General features: G+C 40.9%; 1 protein-coding gene across 6 annotated transcripts in view; it reads right to left on the bottom strand.

Moving 5' to 3' along the window:
* The window catches only part of ARVCF (ARVCF delta catenin family member), a 1066482-nt gene that overhangs the window by 163774 nt on the left and 877768 nt on the right, over positions 1 to 24940 (bottom strand). Inside the window, exon 1 of one of the 6 annotated variants that reach the window (XM_073628785.1) lies at positions 14876 to 14897. The exons of the other annotated variants lie outside the window; for them this stretch is intronic. The gene's annotated coding sequence lies outside the window, so the exon portion shown is untranslated. Of the gene's footprint in view, positions 1 to 14875; positions 14898 to 24940 lie in introns of those variants that run through there. 6 annotated transcript variants of the gene reach the window in all.

Genomic DNA, 24940 nt, shown 5'->3' with positions numbered 1-24940 from the left:
GAAAAATTCCAGCGCAAACACGAGATAACTGTATTTCACAGTGCAAGTCATGTTCTATGAAAACATCCACTGAACTAGATTTGTACTGAATTCAGGAACAGAATCCGATCAGAAGATCAAGTAATGATTTAGCATTTATTGTTCTCTGTAACAAATTGTAAGCAAATCACAAAAAAAGAGAGATTTGATCCAGCAATCTAAAATCAAGGCCCTGATGACTCTTGGTTCCTCTGTGAATACAGATCATCACTACTTTGTATTTTGCCCCCCCCCCAAAAAAAAAGAAAATATCTTTAATTACATTCTTCTGTCATTTTCCTTCTGTGAACGGCCCACCCTTCCACACTCCCCCCCGACTCATCTGTAGTCACTGGGTGAGTCTGCTGTGTTCTTGGAGAATACAACATGCTGTGCAAGTGTCACATGGAGAATCCTCCTCCTCCCTGCCCAATCACCCCCTGCACACAACACCCAACACTGCCTTCCATAGACACGCCTTCCATAGACATGCTCACATGCAATACCCCAGCACTGTGCAGGGTGACTGGTCTGGTCTCTGTCTCCTCCTGTAGTGGGTGGAGCCTTCTGGGTTCCTCCCACAGCTCTTCTCTTTGCACGGCATGATAATATGGTCGCTGCTACTTTTACAAGGTAGTATCTGGGATTGCAGAGGCATTTGGTGCACCCAAAGTGGCTTATTATCCTTTGTGGCTATTGTGGAATATATTTAAAGTGGTTGTAAAAGCAGAAAGGTTTTTTTTTTTTATCTTAATGCATTAAGATAAAAAGCTTTCTGTGTGAAGCAGCTCCTCCCCCCAATACTTACCTGAGGTCTCTCTAGATCCAGCGAAGTTGCAGGAATGTCTCAGCTGCCCGGGACTCCCCTCCTCATTGGCTGAGACATTGGCTACGGCGGCTGTCGAAGTCAGTCAGCCAATGAGGACAGAAAAGGGGGCGGGGCTGAACCAGTGCTCCATGTCTGAATGGACACAGGGAGCTGTGACTCGGCTCAGGTGCCCCCATAGCAAGCTGCTTGCTGTGGGGGCACTCAACAGGAGGGCGGGGCCAGGAGCAGCGAATAGGGACCCGAGAAGAGAAGGATTGGGGCTGCCCTGTGCAAATCCACTGCAACAGAGCAGGTAGGTATTATTTTTTTTCCATAAAAATAAACAAAAACAACAAGGACACAAGGACTTTAAGTCACCAAGTTAAAGATCTTGTGCCCAGTTTAGTGTTAAATTACAAACAAGTTGGTGCAAATGAAAATTTAAAGTGGAGCTACAAAAAACAAACACTCTCAACCAACATTTCATCCTTTTGCGGCTAGCTTTGGTTAATAGATAGGATGGTGTATTATATTTTCTTGTTTTAAAAGTGGAGTTACACCCAAAAATGGAACTTCCACTTTAAATGTTGGTGACCCCCTGACATGCCACATTTGGCATGTCTTTTTTGAGGAGAGGAGCGGGTAACCTGTTTTTACAGGCACCCAGTTCCCACTTCCTCCCTGGCGCTAGAAGGAAGATCACCTCTCCCCCCCCTCCCTCCCTGCAATCTTCTCAGGCACGTCACAGGTCCCAGAAGATTGCCCGGCCAATTACAGCGCAGCTCGTGCATAAAACCACAGCCGTCACCGCGGAGAGGAGCGGGGCTTTGTGCGACTGTATCGATGGACCGGCGAGTGTCTGATTATTAGGTCAGCAGCTACACTTTTTGTAGCTGCTGGTTTTTAAAAGGGTGGAACTCCGCTTTAACTTTGTTTTTTTCCCCTACACATTTCTTCTGTTGCTTCCTTGTTTCTGACCTAGGCAAAACTTTCATCATAAAACATTCTTCATTAGCATTTTTTCTTCTTTCATCTGGAGGAGGGGTTTTCCCAGCTAAGCACACCCTCCTGCCTGAGCTAAGGGCAGATGGATTCAAGGAAGTATTTAAGGGATTCCACTTCGGCCTATTGGCGAATGACGCTGGGGAAGGCCTCTAGTCAATTCAGATGGCCATCCTATGACGTCTTTCGGGATTGGGGGCCGCACAGCCGTTCACCGTACCGGTCCGCTGCTGGTAACATGTGACCGCCTTAATCACAGCAGGTCACATGACAGTTGTATACAATGGATGGCTTGGGAGGAAGTAATCCATTGTTTACAATTGTGCTGCTAGCTGTGGCTGCACATTATGTAGTCTGTAGGAAGTTTATAGAGTTTATAGAGTCTACAAACTATGTGTGTGTGTGTATTTTAATATATATATACACATACATATACACACACACACATACATACACACACACACACATATATATACACATACACACACACACACACACATACATATATACACATACATATACACACACATACATACACACAAATATACACAAATAGTTTGTAGACTCTATAAACTTTCCTACAGACTACATAATATACACAGATTTGAATTATTTGCACCAAAGAAGTGTAGCGGAATACATTTTGGCCTAAATTCATGAAAATGATTTATTTTCAAAACTTTATAATCAGAAACAAAAGAAAAATGTAGCATTTTTTTCCTCCAAATTTTTGGTCTTTTTTTGTTTATTTAGCAAATAGTAAAAAAAACACAGTTGTGATTAAATTCCACCAAAAGAAAGCTCTATTTATGTGAAAAATTTCATATGGGTACAGTGTTGCATGACAGTGCAATTGTCATTCAAAGTGCGACAGCGCTAAAAGCGCCTGGACAGGAAGGGGGTAAAATGGCCAGTATTGAAGTGGTTAAAGATGGCCATGGCTAGAAATGCTAGAGGGTGTTTTTCAAAGTGATTTCTCAACAAAATAAAGCATGGAGACATGGATGGACGGATGGATGAGCTTGCTTTGAATTGTAAAAATTAAACAGCATTTTCTGTTTGTGGCGCTCAAAGACAGTTTAGTTCCACATTTTGACCATTCATACATAAAAAAACATTTCAAAATTTTTAGACAATAGGTGGTAACTGCCAAATGGCAAATGTGTCTTTGTCCATCAATCCTAAAGAAAGATTTTCATTTATCTTCAGCTAATCACCTTTAGCGCCCCCCCCCCCCCCCTGCGATTTGTCATGTAAATTGACAGTTTAATGACAAGTCGCACCCTATTTGTGCCTACTGAACTGTCCAAAATCAGTGCGACTCCGACTTGCAGATTTTTAAAAAAGTTTCCTTAACTATTTTTGGCAATTTCATGTGCGACTTTTGCACAGACATCTGTGCATGAAGTCGCCCAGATGTTGGCAAGCCGCACATGAAATTGCACTGACCAGCAGCTTTGAAATCACACCAAAGTAACTTGATTTCAAAGCCACATTCTGTGTGAACTGGGGCTGAACATAAAATGACATGTTACCTAATACCAAAGGTTTCCCTTGTTGTAGGGGTAACAACAAATAAAAAAATAAATAAGACTATTGCCATCTGTTTAATCAAAATACATTGATATATTTAAGGCTTACTAGACATTTAATATTGCTAATATGCATCTCCTGTAGAATGTAATAGGTAATATTTAAAGAGATTCTAAAAAGGTACATTTTTTTGTTTCAATAACCAACATGTAATACTTACCTGCTCTACGCAATAGTTTTTGCGCAGAGAAACCCTGATCCTCCTGTATTTCAGAACGCCCCCCCCCCCCCCCCGGTGCTCCTGGCTCCTCTACTCCATCAAGTGCCCCCATAGAAAGCGGACTTCTATCGGGGGCCCTCGTGCGTGCTCTCCCCCGAACTGCCCTGTCTGTGTCTATTGACGCAAACCGCACAGCTCGGCCCCGCCCTCACTCCCTCCTGACTGGCAGTGATTGCGTGACTGCCATTCTGTCCAATGAGGAGCGAGAGAGCTGCCAGAACTGCTGCTCTTAGGCACAGCGTTGGATTGAGATCGGGCTCAGGTAAGTATAAGGGGGTGGAGGGGGAGATTCCTCCAGTAAGTTTTTTACATTGGTGCCACTTTAAAAACAGGTATAAACAACAAAGGCCAATTAGTGTCGTTCTCTTCTAACAGGAGTGTCTATTTTTAGGCACAGAGTATTTTATATGTAAAGGTCCATTAGCTTTGTGTGGATCTGGAATCTGGCCTAGTTATATAAATATGAAAACATGCATTTCCTAAAACTGCATTTCAGGCCAAGTATGGTTAGATGGCAGAGAAACAGGGGTATATAGAACAGATGCAATTACCAGGGCATTCACTCCATCGATTCCATTTCCAGCTCTAATGGGTACATTAGCAGCACAATTACATACTAAATCAGTAGGGGGTTACCTAACTTGGCAGGCAAGAACATAAAAGCCATATAGACCCATTCAACTCTCCTGTACTAACAGGTCAATGCAAAGGTGAAGCAGGCATGCTTCAGCTGCTTCCATAAACCAATTGCATTCTCCTTACACGAAAGCCAGGCTCTCCAGGAAGTCACTACATAGAGGGCACAGCTTCAATGTTAAAAGCTTTCTGGCATAGGCAGTTACTTTTTATCTAAAGCCGCAAAATGAATAAATAAAATAATTTCGCAGATTATCGGTCCTTAGATGTGGGTGCTGCATTAGCTCTCTTTTTTTCAGGATTTTTCTCCCTTAATGTTCACCTGGTGATCCTACCAATAACACATTTCCTGTCCTTGGGTGACAACACTCACACTTGTACTGTACCCCAGGAGCAGCAGGGTTGTCACCTTAGGCTACTCATGTTTTAGACTAATCCCCTCCTCCTTCCCGATCGTCAATACATAGGGGGAGGCGTTTTGGAGCTCGAAAAAGAGAACACAGCAGCCTTAAAACATTTTTTGCGATAAAAGTTTGGTGAACAGAACTTGCAAGGACACAGGATTTCTGGCACGACCAACGGGGATTTTTTTGGACATGCAAAAAATCAACTTCATCTTAAGAAAAGTCTGCAAAAGTCTGCAGTCTAAAAGGACTGGTAAGCTGCAATATAGTACATTTTTCTTTTTGAGTTTAGATAAACTTTAAATTTAGGCTACATTTCTGACTTTATAGGAGGAGCTTCAGTCACGCCACCCCCCCCCCCCCCCCCCCAAAAAAGTCAGCAGCTGCAAATACTGTAGCTTTTGACTTTTAATACAAGGACACTTACCTATCCAGGGATCCAATAAGTGTGTGCCGGATCTGCCCCCTCCCCCCAAAAAAAGAGTGCAAAAAGTTAAAGAGGTGCAGGGGAGGAGGCCTTAAAAAGCGGAAATTTTGCTTTTGAGTGAAGTTCCACTTTAAGTCTCAAGCCCGGTACGCACTTAGTTTTTCTTCATTCAACCCAGTGGGCTAAAGGAAAAAAATAAAAAAACGGAGGCACGCAGGAGGAGCTTCCTGCTGCGTTATTGTGTTCCGACAGGGAGACTAAATAAATACCTCCCCCTTTCACAATGCTTGGACATTTAAAAGGAGGCTCATAAAAAGTTTTAGGTACCCCAGATGGTTTGATAATAAATTCTTTCATATATTTCTTACTGGCACCAAAAGTATCTTTGTTAAATTGACCAACTGCAACCGGTTTTAGGGCAGACTAATAATGGAGACACCATTTGACCTCTCGTCATCAAGATTTGCTGGAGAATTGCATAGCAATGCGTTCAAACATTTTTTCTGTAAAACTACCAAGAATGCGGCATGAACTATATTTGAAGTTTTCTGTACAAGTCCCAAACCTCAGGAGCCAATATCTCGTGACAGCAGTATAAACATCTCACATTTTGTAGATTGTATTTGCTGTCAAACAAAAAGATACCCTGAGGACTCTGTCAAGGTTTGTATTGGCTTCGACTGAGGCGAAGAAATGTGCACAGAACATCAGCTTTACCGTTAACTGTCAAACCGTTATAAATGCTTTCTAAGTAATGAGCTCAATTTTTACATTTTCTGCAAAATTATTAATTGCAGGAAATTTGTAAACAGGAAAACTGTCAGTGGACAAATTGAAAAATAAAACACTACCCCGACATATTGAACCAGCTAATTAGTTAAGTGCTATGTCCTAAAACATTCCAAAATGTGTAGCGTAAATTCTAAAAGCCAAAGCTTATTATGTCAGGACTTTTTCATTTTCTCTCAAATGAATGTTATATATAAAAAAAATAAATAAAAAAGGGAAGGACAGTCTTACTACCATTAGGCATGCATTTGGAAGTTATAACACACAGCAAAATGCTAAAAACCTTAGCAAGTTTGTAAAGCATTCAGATCTACAAGTTAGAAGATCGTCAACACACCTTCATAACCAAATTCGAATTGGACTAAAAACAAAAGTATAAAATACAACTAACCTAAAGCAGAACTCCAGGCAGATATAAGACAAATTCATGCAACACCGTGTTCATAAAGATTCTTGTGCTTATTGTAAAATCTTTTTCTGGAAGTCCACTTCTGAAACAAAAATCGGGTTATACTGCCACCTAAGGGGGTTGAGACACTGGTGTATAAAAAACTTTAGAGTCAGTCCCTTATATAACCCCACCACTGCCATGCCTGACTTCAAGAAAATAAATGTATGGTAAAACAGAAAAAAAGAAATACACTGGAGATCAAAATTACAGAACAACCTACAATTTCCTAAATTTCAAGGTCACTGCTTAGTCCTATTTGAAATGATCTAAACAGGAGTAAAAAGAGCAGTTTTGTTATGCATATTTCATGAGTTACATATATTTTGGAGCACAAAGTAAAAGAAAAAAAGTCAATGAGTTTTGAAAAAGAGTTTTGATCAAAATTAGAGAACACTTTCAGATATCTCCCAGTTATTGGTGTTAATCTGGCACCTTGTGCTAATTTCTTTAACCGGTTCAATACAGGGCATTTTCACCTCCTTCCTTCCCAGACCAATTTTTAGTTTTCAGCGCTGTCGCACTTTAAACGACAATTGCGCGGTCCTGCGACGTTGTACCCAAACAAAATTGATGTCCTTTTTTCCCCACAAATAGAGCTTTCTTTTGGTGGTATTTGATCACCTCTGTGGTTTTTATTTTTTGCGCTATAAACAAAAGAAGAGCGACAATTTTGAAAAAAAAAACAACAATATTTACTTGTTGCTATAATAAATATCCCAATTTAAAAAAAAAAAAATTTTTCCTCAGTTTCGGCCGATACGTATTCTTCTACATATTTTTGGTAAAAAAAAAAAAAAAAAAAAAAAACGCAATAAGCGTATATTGATTGGTTTGCACAAAAGTTATAGCGTCTACAAAATACGGGATAGATTTATGGCATTTAAAAAAAATTATATATATTTATTTTTTTTACTAGTAATAGCGGCGATTGCAATTTTTTTTCGTGACTGCGACATTATGGTGGACACATCGGACACACTTTTTGGGACCATTCACATTTATACAGCGATCAATGCTATAAAATTGCATTGATTACTGTATAAATGTGACAGGCAGCGAAGGTGTTAACCACTAGGGGGACACAAGGGGTTAAATATGTTTCCTAAGGGAGGGTTTCTAACTGTAGGGGGCGGGGACGTACAAGGGGAGGAGACCGATCAGTGTTCCGCTGTACTGGGAACACAGATCGGTCTCCTCTCAACTGACAGGATGTGGATCTGTGTGTTTACACACACAGATCCACGGTCCGGCCCGGTTAACGGGCAATCGCGGGTGCCCGGCAGACATCGTGGCCGCCGGGCACACGCACCGGGTCCCGAGCAACGCGGCGGGCGCGCCCCCTAGACGGCCGGGAAGCCCAGGCCCTCATATGACGTCCACCCAGGATGGGAGATCCCATCTGTGGACGTCATATTACTATGGCCGGGTAGGGAAGTGGTTAATTATCTGAAAAACCCCATTTAACTGGAAACCTAACGTTTCAGTTTTCACTGATTTTGCAAGATGGGGAGCCGTTCTAAAGTGACTGAAACCCTCCGGCAGCAGGTTGTCCAGATGAAGGCCAAAAGGGATGACCCTTTCAGCCATAGCAAAGAAATTTGTCGTTCCAAATCCAATTTCTAGAATATTGCATCTTTACAATGTCACAAACTCAGTCAAGTGGCCCAAGAAGGCTGGTCGCCCATGAAAAGACAAATGCAAGAGGACAGGATAATGAGGAGACTCTCAATGGGCAATCGCTTCAACACTGCAGCTGCCATTGTTAGCCAGTTCAGTGCTGAACAGAGTAAGGATCTGTCTAGTCATACAGTGTCTAGCCATTTAAGAGAATTTGGACTGAAAGCCCACTCTGAAATGACCAAATCTCTCATTAGCATAAAGAATAAAATTGCTAGACCAGTGTTTCTCAACCTTTAAGCCAAGGAACCCTTTAAAATCAAGCACAATCTTGAGGCTCCCCATTCTAAAAAAAAAAAAAAAAAAAAAAAAATGTAAAAAAACTAAATAGCTTTACATATCACAGCAACATCCACACACATAGGACACCCAACATTAGAGGCGATTTAGTCTTCCAAAACAAACACACTTTTGCACACTTGTACTGGACTTGTATGACAATTTTTTTTTTCTCTCTCAGTTTCTCTCCCTCACTCAGCTAATGTAACCTCATAAAAAGGTGGACAGGGGAAGGGCAAACAAGTATGCTGTGTAGGTGCCCGAAATTCTATTAACCGATGACGTCACTGGTTGTTAGGATGTCGGTAGCTGGAAGATTGTAAGAGTGCGCAAGGAAAACTTAGCGTAGCTTTGTGTAACTAAAAAAGGCAGGCTTAATCCATTCGCTGACTTGGTTACATAAATTGGGCAATTTGTTGGCATTTTGCCAAGGCACCCCAGATGAAACTTGAAGGCACCCTGGTTGAAGGTTGAAAAAGGCTGGGCTGGACTAACCTTGGCTGAGGAGCATGTTGTGTGGACAGGAGAACTGGTCCAAAGTTCACTTTAGTGATGAAAGCAATTTTAATTTATTTGGGTCCGATGGGAAACATTATGTGGGGAAAGACTGAACCCAAACTGTAAAGAAGTCAGTGAAAGGTGGAGGGGGAAATGTCATGGTTTGGAAGATGTTTTCTGTAGCAGGAGTTGTGCCTCTTCTACAGCTACTGTACAAGGCAGAGAATGCAAATATTTATCAGAAACTTCAAAAACATGCGGTTCCTTTCCTGTGTTCATCACCCAATCAGCCAGCAATTTTCATGCACGACAATGCCCCTTGTCACAGAAAAATGGGTAAAGAAGTTCATTGAAGCTGAAAACATTGAAATACTGAAATGGCCAACCCAGAGTCCTGATCTAAACCCAATAAAAAACCTCTGGAAATTCTTTGGCGACAAGGTTATGTTCAAGAAACCCACTACAGTCAGGGAAACTGTGGAAGAGACTAGAAGAGTGGAACAAAAATCACTCCAGAGCAGTGTGAGAGATTGTGATGTCTTGTGGCCACAGATGTGCTGAAGTCATTCAAAGCAAGGTACACTTCTAACTAATTGTTGAGTGTTGTAACCTTCAGAAAATGTTAGTTGTAATCTTTCTCCGTGCTACAGTCATTGCTGTTCTCTAATTTTGATCATTGTGTTTTCTACAAAATGAAAGGTTTTTATGTTGAAGTGCCTTGGTTATTTTGAAAAACACTATTAGCATGGTATAGCCACAAAAAACATTCCATCAAATGTTGAGCAATGAAGATTACATTATTTCTGAAAAAAAATCAAGTGTTCATAAATTGTTCTCCAATTATGATCTCCAGTGTATATAGTCTTTTCTTTTTTGTCCAATGAGGTACACAGGAATTCTCAAACAGTTGGGAGGTCTAAAAGCAGTCCAGCTGAGGGGTGGGTAACAGCCACAGTGAGGTCCAAAAAATATGGAGTATCTGAAGGTGTCAATGCTGGAATCAAGGCTAGATGGGAAAAAAAAAAAAAAAAAAAAAGAAGGGCCATGCAAAAACGGGATATGCCACGACCAAGGGAAGGGCACTGAGGTTAAACCTGGTGCTTCAGAAACTCAAAGCCAAGAAGAAACCACTACTTGAAGAATGATGGGCCCCAACCAGCAGCCCAACATCCCCCAGCGGAGAGCTGGAATTACTCTGCAGAGCTCAGTGAGGAGAGCTCAAAAAAGCTGTTCGGAGGGAGACACACCCCTCCCCACAGCACACAGGAGCAGGGCTGAGGCTGTCAATCTGCTGGTGGTCCCTCCCCGTTCACATTTTTCTCTTGGGGTGAGGAAAACATGTCAGAAGAAATTCATGCTGAAAGCAGAGGAACGAGGCAGCAGACAAAAATGTCACTCAGTGCTCTTAAATGAGACAAGTACACACTATAGAGGGATATGCTTTGTTCATATTTAGCATCTGAGGTTTACAACAAATTTCACTTCAGCAGAGAAAATAAATTAGGTCTTTTGCTCTAACAGACAGTGTTGCGTACATCTCAGGACTGGTAATAAAAACCTCTTATTTGTATTTCAGCTTTGTATTTAGCAGTTTGCCTGCAGTTCAGTTTGAAAGCCCCAAAGAGGGAATTCATGTATTAGCGTAGTCGGCTTACCTGCTCTGTGCAGTGGTTTTGCCCAGAGCCTCCTTCTCAGGTCCCTCTTTGGTGCTCCTGGCTCCTCCCCCGTCGAGTGCCCCCACAGCAAGCAGCTTGCTATGGGGGCACCTGAGCCGAGGCTCTGTGTGTCCATTCAGACACGGAGCTGCGGTATGGCCCCACCCCCTTTCTTTACTGACAGGCTAACTGACTTTGATTGACAGCAGTGGGAGCCAAATGGCACGAATCAGGAGGGAGAGGCCCGGACTGCCGAGACACTCATGCACATCGCGGAAGAGATGGGCTGAGGCAAGTATTAGGGGGGCTGCTGCACACAGAAGGTTTTTTATCTTAAAGCATGGAATGCATTGAGATTAAAAAAAACCTTCTGCCTTTACAACCAGTTTAAAAACTGCATGCAGCTCTGCATTTTAGTACTTTTAGGGTATGTGTTTTATGAGAACATTTTCATTAAAAGGTTTTCGGTCCTGTAAGACTTAAGTGCTGTAACGTGAACTACATCCTTTGAAATCAATTAGTATTCCAGGTGTGCTTTGGTTTCAATGCCATGAATACATAGGTTGTTCTGCTAGTAACCACACTAGTATCAACACAACCTACCTGTACTATTGTTCTAGAACTATGATTCTTGCCAAAGTAAAGAATAAGCTTCTGTACACATAGTATTTTAGAATACATACATTTCTCCTGATATTATGTACTGTAGATGATATATTTAAAGTCTTTGCAATGTTACATTGAGGAACATTATACTGAAATTGTGCGACAATTTTTAGACACAGCTTTTCACAGACCTCTGCCCATCTTTACTTCTGAGACACTGACACTATAATCCTCTTTTTATACCCAACAAGGTTACTGACATGTTGCTAATTAACCTAATTAGTTGCAAAATGTTCTTCCTGGTTAGTACCACTTCCTTTGCCAGTTTTTTGTTGCCCTGTCCCAACTTTGAGACGGGTTGCTGCCATCAATTTTAAAATGACCTTTTTTTTTTCCTTACCGAATGTTTTCTATTTTCTGTCTGAATAAAATGTGGGTTATGAGATTTGCAAATAACAGTATTCTGTCTTCATGTAGATTTTACAGTGATCCAACTTTTTTGGAATTGAGGTTTTGTACTCTGCACAGGCAATGTACAGCACAGTGATGTCACCGCTTACATTTAAAAAGGCAATAGCCAGGTTTGCAAAACCATTTGGTGTACCCAGTGGATTTGTATCTTTGGTGGCTATTGAGGAATACATTTGAATGAAGGTTTTTGTGCCCAAAATGTCAAATTTGTTTTAACAAATACAAAAGGGGAGTTAACAGTTATTAATTTGTATATGTATAATCCATAAAGTCACTGCATTGAGGATTGTGTGCACCTGTGACATAAAACATAGAAAAACAGAATTTGGGGTTTATACTTTTGAATAAACAGCGATTAGAACATCAAATACAATGGATGCTGATACAAAAGTACTATAAATTGTAAAAATACCCCCATGTATGTGCAGCAAAGACAAACATAAACGAGTAAGTACTGTAGGAAAACACAAGAGATGGAAAAGATAAAAAAAGAGAAACAAAGGAAATAACATGATGGCTTTCACATACTCTAGTCTAGTGGGATCACTGGAATCCAACGTGTAAAGTGGCATTCTTCAGAATAAATGGACAGGAAGTATTTAAGAAAACCAGCTACTTCAAAACGGTTTACTGTATGTAGGAACATTTTCGCAACCATTCTTTTTTTATTTTCCACTACTTGAAGAAGTATTTTAATGAGCAGTTATTGCCAATCACTGAATTATTGTCATTTTTTTTTGTCACAAAGATTACAAAAAAATTAAATAAAGAAGTATATAGAGCGGCCTTGCACATGATATAGGGCCAGGTTTTTGAATCTCCATAACTCAGCAGAATATAGAACAAGGTTTTTTACCTAGGCAAGGGTAAGGAAAAAACAAACAAAAAAAAAAAAACCCTGCACTGAACAGATTTATGTGCTTCTTTCGAGCAGATTATTCTTGCCCATAACACATTTTATATTTTCTAGATTCTCCAATATGATGCTGCCTCCCTACCTACAGAAAACCCACATACCTTTGCAACAATCAACCACACTTGGTAGCTTTGGGGTCACATAACTAGAGGAACAGCACCAGGGGGTATGTTAAAAGTATAATATATATATATATATATATATATATATATATATATATATATATATATATATATATATATATATATATTTTTTTTTTTTTTGATACTCAAGTACAAACAGTGTCCATAAAAGTAGGGAGGGAATTACAGTATTATTGGCGACATCTTTACCAAAGATGATCATGACCCGAGAGAAAAAAAAAAAAAAAATAGTTCTACCTAGGGGGAACATAGACCTTCCCAAACTGCAATCTCCTGGAGGAAAAAAAGTGTAGATACTAATGGTCGCAGCAAAACATAGAAATAACTTGTCACAGGTATAGGTAATCACTACAAATGAAACACGAACCTGCTACAGCAAAAATGAGCTATCAAGTAAAGGTGGTCATTGTTGAAGATGAACCAGAAACTGAACGCATGTCTCTGGATGAGGAGAAAAGAAAAATGCATGTGTTGCCTATAGCTCATGTTAGTTTTCTAGGACGGGCTACAAAATAAAAGTCTAAATCTAAAAAAGGAACATGGCTTATTTTTTTATACCTCTTTTCTCAAAAGGCAGATCAAACACTCCAGTTGATGTTAGATGCTGTATTTTTAATGTAACATGTTTGGTGTCATGATATAAACATGCATACTTCCATATTCATTACATATTCTTGAACAAAACAAGAAGGTTTTTCTTCCCCCCCCCCCCCCCCCCCCACAGACAAGTCATTGGGGAGGACGAAGAGTGCATGTATCAGAGCCGTCTTCAGCCAGAAGCAATACAAGCCCTAAGGATTCATGACAAGCATTAATGCAATCTTCCCTTATCGCTAACGTTGTGTAACTACCATCAACTCTGTGCAGTTTGCCCCTATCATTTATTTTTCTAAACAGGAGAAAAAAAAAAAAAAAATTAAATTTCGGTTTGGTTATTGCAGCCAGTGACGCTTTCACATTGAGTCGTTTTTTCGCTAAAAATAGCACATGAAAAGGGCCTGTAAACTGCTTCTTCTGCAGCCCCAGTGTCCGAGTGCTTTCACACTGGGGCGGTGCGCTTGCAGGACAGGAAAAAAAGTCCTGCAAGCAGCATCTTTGGGGCTGTGGGAGAGTGGTGTATACAGCGCTCCCCCACCGTCTGCAAAGCACTTTGGCGCTTTTCGGGCGCTATTAACCCTTTCCTCGGCCGCTAGCGGTGGTTACAAACGCCCCTATAGCAGTCAAATAGCGCCGCTGAAACTAGCGGCGCTTTACAGCTAATGCCTGCACCAGTGTGAAAGGGGTCTTATTGGTCATATTTGCCCTCACTTTTATGCCTGGTACACATTACACTTTTTTATTTTTTTTTTTTTTTTAATGTTCAACCCAGTGGTACGAATGGAAAAAAAAAAAAAAACAAAAACACAGGGAGGTAGCCCTACTATGATCTACCCGGTGTGCTACTGTGTTCTGACAGGGAGACTGCCACACTGGTCAGTGCTTGCAGTCATTGGCTGCAAGCGCTGATCGGATGCTGATCAGCTGCTGGTTTATCAGTATGCCCGTTCAACAGAAGCCGGACGTTAGGCCAGCTTCTGTCAGACAGGCTGCTGTACATACGGGCCGATGTTGGACAATTTCTGTTGAATTGACTGTTGGCCCGCGTGTACCTGCCTTTAATCCCTGTGACACCAAGTCAAAAAAAAAAAAATGCAGGAAATGGGGTCTCAAACGACTGAAAAAGTGTTAGTGCTGTTCAGACTGCAAAGATTTCCCAGCATCACCTGTGTCTTGCTGAAGCTTTCCCTCCCTTCATTAGAACAGAAGTCAGAGAAAAAAAAATAAAATATATGGGTACACAGACAGCAATAAAAAAAAAAAAAGTGACTGCGGTTTTAAACCCTTCCTATTTTGATGGCTGATTTTACACGTTTACTACGCAGAATATACATTTTCACTCTAGCAAATGTTCCAGCTCACAGGTGGCATACTTGCTGAGCCACAGTACCCATCCAGACATAGAAAATGATTCTGCAGACAATCACGGTTCAATAATGTATTTTCATCCCAATACATGTGTTATCCTATTGCATTTGCATCTTTTTAAACCCATAAATCCACTTTACGTTTGCAATGGACTCTAACCTTGAGGAAACACGAGCAATTGGTGGTTTCCAAAAAAAACCTTAAAAACTGTTCTAGTTTGGAGGGCGTGGGGGTAGGAAATCTGAGACTGCATTAGGATTCACTGTACATGGTATACTCTGAATTACTGCATAATTCCAAGTTCTGTTTTCACTTACTTTGGTAATAGGAAGAAAATGTGAGAAATTAAAGTTTAGACTATGCAATTTGCAGGAGTTCTATTGTTGCAGGTGTTACCAGTGTGAAGAAGCAGGTGTAACCTTTACAACACGGTTAAGCAGTCCTCCTGCCATTTCAAGGCTATTCTTCTATAAAAAAAAAAACGAACTGTTTCAATCTACTGTACTTGGGATTTAAAAAGGTCAAGCCGAACCACATTTCATCAGATACAAACAGTTAATATGTGACACTTTGGAACAAACAGCATTAACAAAACAGAAAAATAAAAAAATATATATTAGAGCAGTTGGAGCTCTGAAGTACCCATTTGGTGGAGTGGACTCTTTCCTGGCTGTCGCTTCTCGAAGGTCTATTCAAACCAGTGTTGTGTTGTAAAGTATGCAGCGATACTGCCGTGAATTGTGCACGGCGGTGCTGTTTTTGTCATGTGCTTTACTGTTATAACAGCTGCATGCCCAATTTTGAGTTTGTTGTGGCACATCAGGCGACCCATTCAAATAAAAGAACTGACTTAACACAATGAACTTGTGGAATGTAACTTGCGTGTTGTAAACACACTGCAATGCACCCGGGTGGTGTGAATGGGCAATGACACATCTCTCTCCTGTTCAGGGTAGGTTCTGTGTAAAGCAGAAGCACACCATTCATCATCACATAGTGAAGAACGGGGGGGGGGAACCTTTACTCATATCCAAATCTCATTGGTAAAAATTAAAAAACTTGACTTTTCTTATGTAATCCCTTTTGCAGACAGGCACATTTGTTAACAGAGGTGCACCAATTTATATAGTTAGCAATTAAAATTTTCTAAACTGTAGAAATAGGATTCCAAGATTTTTCTTCTTTTTACAAATAGCAAGCAAACATCAGCACTGGCAATGCACAGGCTGAGAGCCTCCCCCATTCATGCCCACACGCCATTATGGGGTAATTTAAATCTCCCAGAATTGCTCACCCTGCCTGATGTTGAATTCTGGCTCAATCGAGGGGTTATACATCTTTCTCAAGTAATTAACACTGGAGTTAAGTCATTTCAGGATCTCAAGTCAACGTTCAATTTACCCAACCCCATGTTTTTCCGCATCCTCCAGCTTGGTCACCCGCTACATTCCCAATTTGGAGACTCTAAACCCCCCCCAGATTTAACCCCTCTATTTGCCAGATGTTCTCCAGGGAGCAGACCCCAAAAAGCTGACATCTGTTATACCAACCTTCTCCAACCTGCAGCGTCAGAGTTGGCCTTCAGGCTGAAAACCAGATGGGTGGCGGGCGTAGGGGAGCTGGAGGATGATGAGTGGACAGATGTTCTAACATCCTGTAAATTGGTTTTGCCAAAAGTTGTCCAATAGGCTTACACAACTATATATATTACATAGATCTTACTTGACCCCAGCTCGCGTAGCCAGATACAAATCTCAATGGGAAGCCTCCTGTCCTAAGTGCAGCGAATAGCTCCTTTTATAATCTAATCTGGTCTTGTCCAACCATTCAGGGTTACTGGGAACAAGCAGTTAGATACCTACATGATGAAATGGGCTCCTCATTAACCCTTTGCCCTAAGCAATGTTTGCTGGGGCTACTTCCCGATCAAGAACAAAATAGACATCACCATATCTTCATTAAGAAAACACTATATGCAGCTAGACTATTAATAGCGAGAAGGTGGCTTCGGGCCGACACGCCGGCTTTTGGGGAATGGATGTCGACTGTCAACCAATCCCTACTGTGTAAAAGGATCATATACACGCATAGAAACTATCCAGCAAAATATCACAAAATTTGGGATCGCTGGTTGGAATTGGCGTCCACTTTCGAGGATGCCCAGAAATAGGCACATATTTACACATATGGTGGACGTGCCCAGTAATCCAAACCTTCTGGAAGGAAGTCTTCGTGATTGCATCTAAAATATTTAAAAAAATAATACAACCAGATCCATATTTAACTTTACTTAATCTAAAACCGGAATGGTTAACACTCTCTCAATTCAAACTTATGATCCAACTAATAACGGCTGCAAAACAAACAGTGGCCAAGGCATGGAAATCTCCTACATTGGTACTAGCAGAAACAATTCACAGAATGAATAATACAATGTCCCATGCTAAGATGGTAGCCATCGATCAAAATCAAATTCCAAAATTTGAAAAACTTTGGCATCCTTGGATAAAACAACAGTTCCTGTCAAACTTCAATGACTCTGTCCTGTTGCCATGGTAACAGATTAAATGACTTACAGAGACACCCATTCTAAGGCTTCAAAGAGAACTAAAAAGAATAATAAACTGACGAGCGGGACAACCTTGTGGACCATACCTCTACCTTTCTACCCTTTTTCTTCTTTCTCTTTCCTTTTCTCCACCTTAAGATTAAAGCTCATTATCAGAATTTATTTGACCTATATACACTCTACTTGTAAACAATATGTATAGTAGGTATAAATCATTTAAATACCTACAAAAGTAACTAAGGAAATGATATATATCTTTAATTTAGGTTTACGTGAACCCAATGTTTAATATTTGAAATTTCATGATATTTACCTATATAAACCCTACTGTAAAACAATGAGCTTACTTTATAGATCCTTGTAAACTTACTTTATGTATCTTTATAACATTGTATACTCAATAAACTTCTTTTGACAAGGAATTGGCGTCCACATTCAGAGAGCAATACTGAGTTGAAGGAGCATTACTAGTATACGCAAGATTCCTCATGCATATGTTTACATTTATTTATTTATGGTACTTATATAGCGCTGTCAATTTACGCAGCGCTTTACATATATATATTATACATTCACATCAGTCCCTATACCCTCAAGGAGCTTACAATCTAAGGTCCCTAACTCACATTCATACCTATACTGGGGCCAATTTAGACTGGATCCAATTAACCTACCAGCATGTCTTTGGAGTGTGGGAGGAAACCGGAGTACCCGGAGGAAACCCACGCAGACACAGGGAGAACATGCAAACTCCAGGCAGGTAGTGTTTTTACATGCCCTTAAGGTGTCAATTAACTCATGTTCTTGATTTAATTTACCTTGCTTTACAGATAAAATGTGACATGTGTGAACACTTTTTAAAAACATTACTATTTGCTGATGTAGGATTTGTGTAACACACTTCTTTATTTACCAAGGAGGTTATGTAATGCTCCTAAATTTCTTGTATACCTCACTTCTACCAATAAAAGTGTTAGATAAAAAAAAAAAAAAAAAAAAACACACATTCATGTTATACTTACCTGCTCTGTGATATGGTTTTGCACAGAGCAGCTCTTTTTTGGGTCCTCCACCTGCAGTTCTGGCTCCTCCCCCCTGCTGAGCGCCCCCAATAGCGAGCTTCTTGCAATGGGGCACTCAAGCAGGCTCACTCCCAATTCACATTCCTGAGCGAGGCTCGGCCTTGCCCCTGCTCTCTTCTCCTCATTGGCTCACTGATTGTGATTGACTGCAACAAGAGACAATGGCTCCCGCTGCTGTATGATCCAATGCGAGAGAGACGCAGGAGAACCGCTGCTCTCATACACAGGATCTTGCTGGATCAAGATTGGGCTCAGTCAAGTATAAGGGTGGGCTGGGGGGAGAGAGCTGCACACAGAAGGTTTTTTTATTTAATGCATAGAATGCATGATGGTAAAAAAACTTCTGCTTTTAGAACCACTTTAAAACCACTGATGTGCTCAATACTATAATTTATTCTAGAAATGTGGCACCTTATTAACCACTTCAGCCGCGGAAAAATTTACCCCCTTCCTGACCAGAGCACTTTTTGCGTTGCTTTAACTGACAATTGCGCGGTGGTGTAAAGCTGTACCCAAACAAAATTGACGTCCTTTTTTTCCCACAAATAGAGCTTTCTTTTGGTGGTATTTGATCGCCTCTGCGGTTTTTATTTTTTGCGCTATAAAACAAAAAAAAAAAGTGACAAATTTTGAAAAAAAACAAAAACAAAAAACAAACAAACAAAACGCATTATTTTTTACTATAATAAATATCCCCCAAATATATATATATAAAAAAACTATTTTTTTCCTCAGTTTAGGTCGATATGTATTCTACATATTTTTGGTAAAATCGCAATAAGCGGATATTGGTTTGCGCGAAAGTTATAGCATCTACAAAACACGGGATAGATTTATAGCATTATTATTATTTTTACTAGTAAATTGCGGCGATCTGCGATTTTTATGACTGCGACATTATGGCAGACACATCGGACAATTTGACACATTTTTGGAACCATTGGCATTAATATACAGCGATCAGTGCGATTAAAAATGCATTGATTACTGTAAAAATGTCACTGACAGTGAAGGGGTTAACACTAGGGGATGGTGAAGGGGTTAACTGTTCCCTGGGAGGTGATTCTAACTGAAGGGGGAGGGACTAACTACAGGAAGTGACAGATCGTGGTTCCTAGCCAATAGGAACACAATCTGTCACTCTTGTCAGAACAGAACAAGGAAGTGTGTGTTTACACACACTCGTCCCTGTTCTGTGTCTCCTGGTCATGATCGCTCATGGCCGGCGGTCATCGTGACCGTCGGCCATGAGCATCGGCACCCCTGCCTGCTATCCAGACCCCGCGAGCCCATGTACAGTTACGTGGTTTCGCGCAGGGGAGCCAACCTGCCGCAGTAAAACTGTGGCAGCTGGTCTGGAAGCAGTTAAGAAAACCATAGATGGATTAAAATACAGATGGTATAGCAGGAACCGGCAGAATTTCAATCCATCTACGGGCAGGCCGATTGTACTTTAGTCTATCGATTGACTTCAGTACAACCATCCTGTTTTTTTTTTTTCCTATAGCCAGGCAGCAGTGATCATTGTATTAGAACGGCAAGGAAACCTCCACTAGCGCAACGGGAGGGATTCCCTCATCAATACTGTTGATTTGGTAACCCATTGATTCTCTTTCCTTCACCTGTGGTTGAAGGAAAGAAGCTTGCATAATCTATGGCCAGGCTCACCTGCATTTTGTACAGTACTGGCGACAAATTTCAAAATAACATTTTAAAGCCAGCAAATGACATTGTGTATAAGGCAGACTGAAAATATGTTTGCAGAAGGTATTTTTTTTTTTTTTTTATAGGTGATACAAGTGTTTGTCATTGTTCCACCCCATCAAAAACCATATACTCCCATGTCACTCAAAAAATGAGTAATACAAGTCAAGACTTCCAGCAACATGACTAACGGGAGAAGATAAGATCCACCCCAACTGCAGTATCTGTCAATACGCTGGAAACAAAAAGGTAGTGACACAAACAATGAACTTTTCTTGCTTGCTCCATTGTAAAAAACCTACAAAAAAAAAAAAAAAGCCAACACACAGTGTAGTTACCACAACTAAGGACTGGTAAGCTTCAACACATCATAATTTGTTCTTCTAATGACCTTTAAGTTGCAGAAAAGACATTCTATTTCACTGAGAAACCTCCAACCTACACCGGACACACCCTGATCTGATCTGGGAAAGACACCCTACAGTTGTGAAAGAAAGGGTGCGACTAGCATTGCACTATGGCCTCCAGCAAATGCAAACCATTCCGGTTTTGTAACATGTGGTGATATATACTACATTAATTCAAAAGCTTGCACACATGTTTTATCATCACTCCTTGTGCTTATAGCTGAATGTACAATCAACAGGATTATTTCGTAGTCAAATTGGGATAACATCTACTTTATATTTTTGGTACACGTCTTTTAGTCTTTTTTTTTTTTTTTTTAAGTTAAGCTAACAGCTTTTTAGATGCTCTATTCTAGACCCTTTGGCAAGGAAACATCCTACACAGTTCTATTTGCTTATGAGGGGGCTAGGCAGCTGTGTTTGCCATAATTAACTGTCTGTACTTTGCAAGCCAATCTCCATTGTAACTGAATTTGAACCCTGTCTGTCCTAACAAAGGGTTAAAGATGGAGAGGCTGGGTTTCTTTTTTTTTTTTGTATGATGAAGACAGACTTGGGACAGGCTCGCTAAACACGGCCTTACATGGATTGAAAATCAGCCAGTTAAGCAGGGATTGGCCAAATTTCAATCCATGTATGGGCAAGCAGATCCTTCACAAGCCGATCGATGGATTTGTGTACAACCACCTTGTTGGGTTTTTTCCCAATCAGTAACTGTAACCGGCAACATTGATCACTGTATTCTGACAGAATAAAAGAGCTCAGTGTGAAGGATCCATGTAGTGGATGTAGTGATGATGTAGGGAATTTGCTATTTTTTTTCATTCAAGAAAATAAAACTTTAAGTTGTTCAAAAACTTTGCAGTCAGCCATGCCACCTCCTCCTAGGAGACCTCTATAAAAAAAAAGGTAAGAAATATATATTTTATATAATGGAAACAGAATATATAATGTGGTTTTACCAAATTTGGACTGCAAAAGTGCAAACATGCATTGAGAAAGGTTGGACCCCAGGTAAAATTGACATAGTTATCTGTGATCCCTAAGACCCCTATCACACTGGGGCAGTTTTTAGGCGCTTTAGCGCTGGAAAAAGCCTTTGCCAAGCGCTTGAAAACCGCCTCCCATTAATTCCGTGTGCCTTTTCACACTGGGGCGGTGCGCTTGCGGGACAGGGAAAAAAAAAAAAAAAGTCCTGCAAGCAGCATCTTTGGGTTGGGAGCGCTGCATAAAGTGCTCCTAAAACGCCCCTGCCCATTGGAATGAATGGGCAGCACTTTCAAAACGCCTTAAAAACGCTTTGACAGCACCGCAAAATGGGAGTTTTTAACCGTTTTGGGGAAAATTGCCCAGAGGGGGAGATCGCCAACTTGGCATAGTTAGTACAGTGGCTCCGTCTGGAGCCAACAGGTTTTTTTTTTCGTTCAGTCTGCTGGATTGAACAGAAAAAACAAACAAAAAAAAAAAAAAAAAACCACACAAACAATAGTGTGTGCCAGGCTTAAAGCTGAAGTATAGTAGGTATTGATGTTATTGCTTATAGTTACATTGTTATAGTATATATTGATATACCGGTAGTTACATTGTTCCAACTTGAACCAAAGTAATTATGTGCTAAACCTGTGGGATCCCCAAGGAATCTGGAAATCCGTGTAGTAGGTACCGATACTACAGTAATTGCCACTAGCTTCCGAGTCCCCTGCAGATTGTGACGTCACTGTCCTGCCCTCTCCTCCAATCAGAGAATGTTTTACATTCATTGTGAAAATACAGTCTGTTATCTGAATGGTGCCCATTTCAAGAGAGCCACTTCCTGTGTTCACCAAGCAGCAAGGCAGCCAGTCAGCACAGGATCCAGAAGCCAGCGACGAGCACTGTAGTAGCAGAACTTTAATATGTATAAGAAAGAAGAAGTTTTTGTGCAATACAGCTTTTCTTGGCGTTGATGGCACCAATAAGACTGTATATGTAAGACTGAATGTCTTCTTATAGGGAAGTATGCCTGTGTGGCACTATAAAAATCAGTCATGTTTCCCTATCATGTGGTAAGTGCTAGTACACTTGTGATGAAATCCTAGATATGAAACAAGCGGTTGTCTCCTATTGGAAAAAACAAAACAAAATAAAAAAAAAAAAAAAAAAAAAAAAAAACACACAAAAACGAAACGAAAACTTAATGAGGCATATTTAGAACATCAGCTGATACAAAATGAATGTTGTACTTTTTTCTTTTAATCTGAAAGTATGTATTTTTTAATGAATGGCATATGCTGTTCATAACACAAGATTGTACACCAAGAAATTTGGAAAGATACAGCACAAATATTGGCAGGTTGTGGGAATGTGCTTAGACTATATAGGTCTTTGCTTGGTAATTTACTCCAGTGCATACAAAACAGACTACAGTCCTAGAACCGCTTGCTCAGAAAACTGAAAATATCGCCAAAATGGCAGCCTGTCGTGTAGGTTTCCTAATTTCTTTTGTATTTGTGTTCCATTTTCAGCCCTATTCTGACACTTCCAATGAACCTTATATTGTTTACAACATTACTAGCTCTTCTGGGGTTTGGTTTTCCTTCTACCCTGGCATTCCAGCCAGTTGGAACTGCTGCAATGTAATTATATGATCTATGAACACTGCACAGCTGGATTGTCTGGGCTGTACAATCCTATCTCATCGCTCTGCATTAACGCTATGCCTCCCACATGACCTTCCCATAGAAACTATCACCTGCAACAACTGACAAGTTGTCCTCTACAAAACGCAGGCTTAGTTTGTAAAAAAAAAAAAAAAGCTTTCCAAACCTCAGAAAATCAATTCACCTAAAGAGGCCCAGACAGTGCTGGTCAAGACGTGAGGAAGACGTATTAAACCCTTCAATGCCGGCCATTAAATCTAGACAGCGATATGAAAATATTAGCAGTATTTCTCCTGGAGAGCAGATAGAGAGAAAAAGAATAGGACAGGAATAAGAAAGTCATTTGACTGATCTTTCAGTAGTGTTAATCCCTGCTTGTGTCATAGAAGCTCCCAGCACATTCAGTGTGATGAGCCACAGTCGGCTCTGCAGCGACCAGATGACAGTCAGTGGTAACCTTACTTTCATCCACAGGACACGCTAATCTCAAAGCCATTCAAGAGAATTACCAACCTTATCACAGGCTCTTATATTATTGACATTTATGAAAGCTTCTTTATGCATCAATTGAACACATTCCTCTGGAAACGTTTATAGCAAAAAATCATAAGTGCCAGAAAATGCTAAATCAGACTAACGTTAAAACCTGAACATAACATTTACATTATGTAAAAAAGTGACTCTGAATTAAATGAACTGTGCACAGATTGGCGCCTTGTAGTTCCAGTCGTTTTGTGTTGGACCCCTGCAGAGAGACCACTGCCTTCAGACAGAGCAAGGATGCCTCCCTGCAGCAAGCTGGCAGGGGACTGACTTTTCTACCCAGGCTGTGGCTACTGTAAAAAAATAACTCTAAAACTTCCCACACCTTTTGTTTTGATGCACCTGGAATGTACTTAAGCAATTTAAACTGAAAATTATAATTATACAGGATTTATATAGCAGCAACAGTATATCTTTACAATATAACGGGGGACAGTACAATTAAAACACAGTTCAATACAGAAGGAATAGTAGGGCCCTGCTCGTGGAGTCTACAATCTAAAAAGGTAAAGGGGGCCGGGGGGTGGTACAAAAGGCAATAGCTGCAGCAGGGGATGATCTGATGGAGGCGAGTTTTTCGTTCCAGGTAGAGGTGGGGTAGGCTTCCCTGAATAAATGAGTTTTCAACAATAGCCTAAAGGCAGACAGGAGCTGACCAGACATACTGTGGTAGAGGTTCTGGAAAAGTCCTGGAGGTGAGCATGGGAGGAGGTAACTAGAGAGCAAGAGGTCTTAAAGTGATTGTAAAGGATCCTTTTTTTTTTTTTTTTAAATAACAAACATGTCATACTTAACTTCACTGTGCAGCTCGTTTTTTGCACAGAGTAGCCCCGATCCTCCTCTTCTGGGGTCCCCCGGCGGCTCTCACGGCTCTTCTCCGCATCAGAAAACCCCCTAGGAGAAGCGCTCTCCCAGGGGAGTTACCTTGTGAGCGTGCTCCCGAGTCCAGCATTTGCGTCCACAGACACGAATGGCTGTCCCGGCCCCTTCCCCCCGCGGCATTGAATTTGATCGACAGCAGCAGGAGCCAATGGCTGCGCTGCTATCAATCTAGTCAATCAAGAGCCGGGACCCCGTTGAGAGAAGGACAGCGTGTCCCCACCGAAGAGATGAAGGGGCTCAGGTAAGTAAAACGGGGCTGGGGGGCCGGTGACTGCCAGGTGTTTTTTTCACCTTAAAGCATAGGATGCATTAAGGTAAAAAACACATGAGGGTTTACAACCCCTTTAAAAAGCGTTTGTAATCCTCCATTGGCAAGTTGTACCTATAGGTAAGCCTAGAATGAGGCTTACCTCTAGGTACTGTAAATATCTACTAAACGTGCGCCGTTTAGGAGATATTTGCTGTACACTGCGCTGATGTCATCGGTCATTGGCGCATGTGCTGTGAAGAAGCGGCCGCCCTTGCCATTTCTTCAATAGCGAGTGCCACGATCGAT

This window comes from Aquarana catesbeiana, linkage group LG01, assembly GCF_042186555.1.
Source record: "Aquarana catesbeiana isolate 2022-GZ linkage group LG01, ASM4218655v1, whole genome shotgun sequence".
Lineage (NCBI taxonomy): Eukaryota > Metazoa > Chordata > Amphibia > Anura > Ranidae > Aquarana > Aquarana catesbeiana.
Note: the sequence above shows the minus strand (reverse complement) of the source record. Positions and strands in the feature narration are given on the sequence as shown.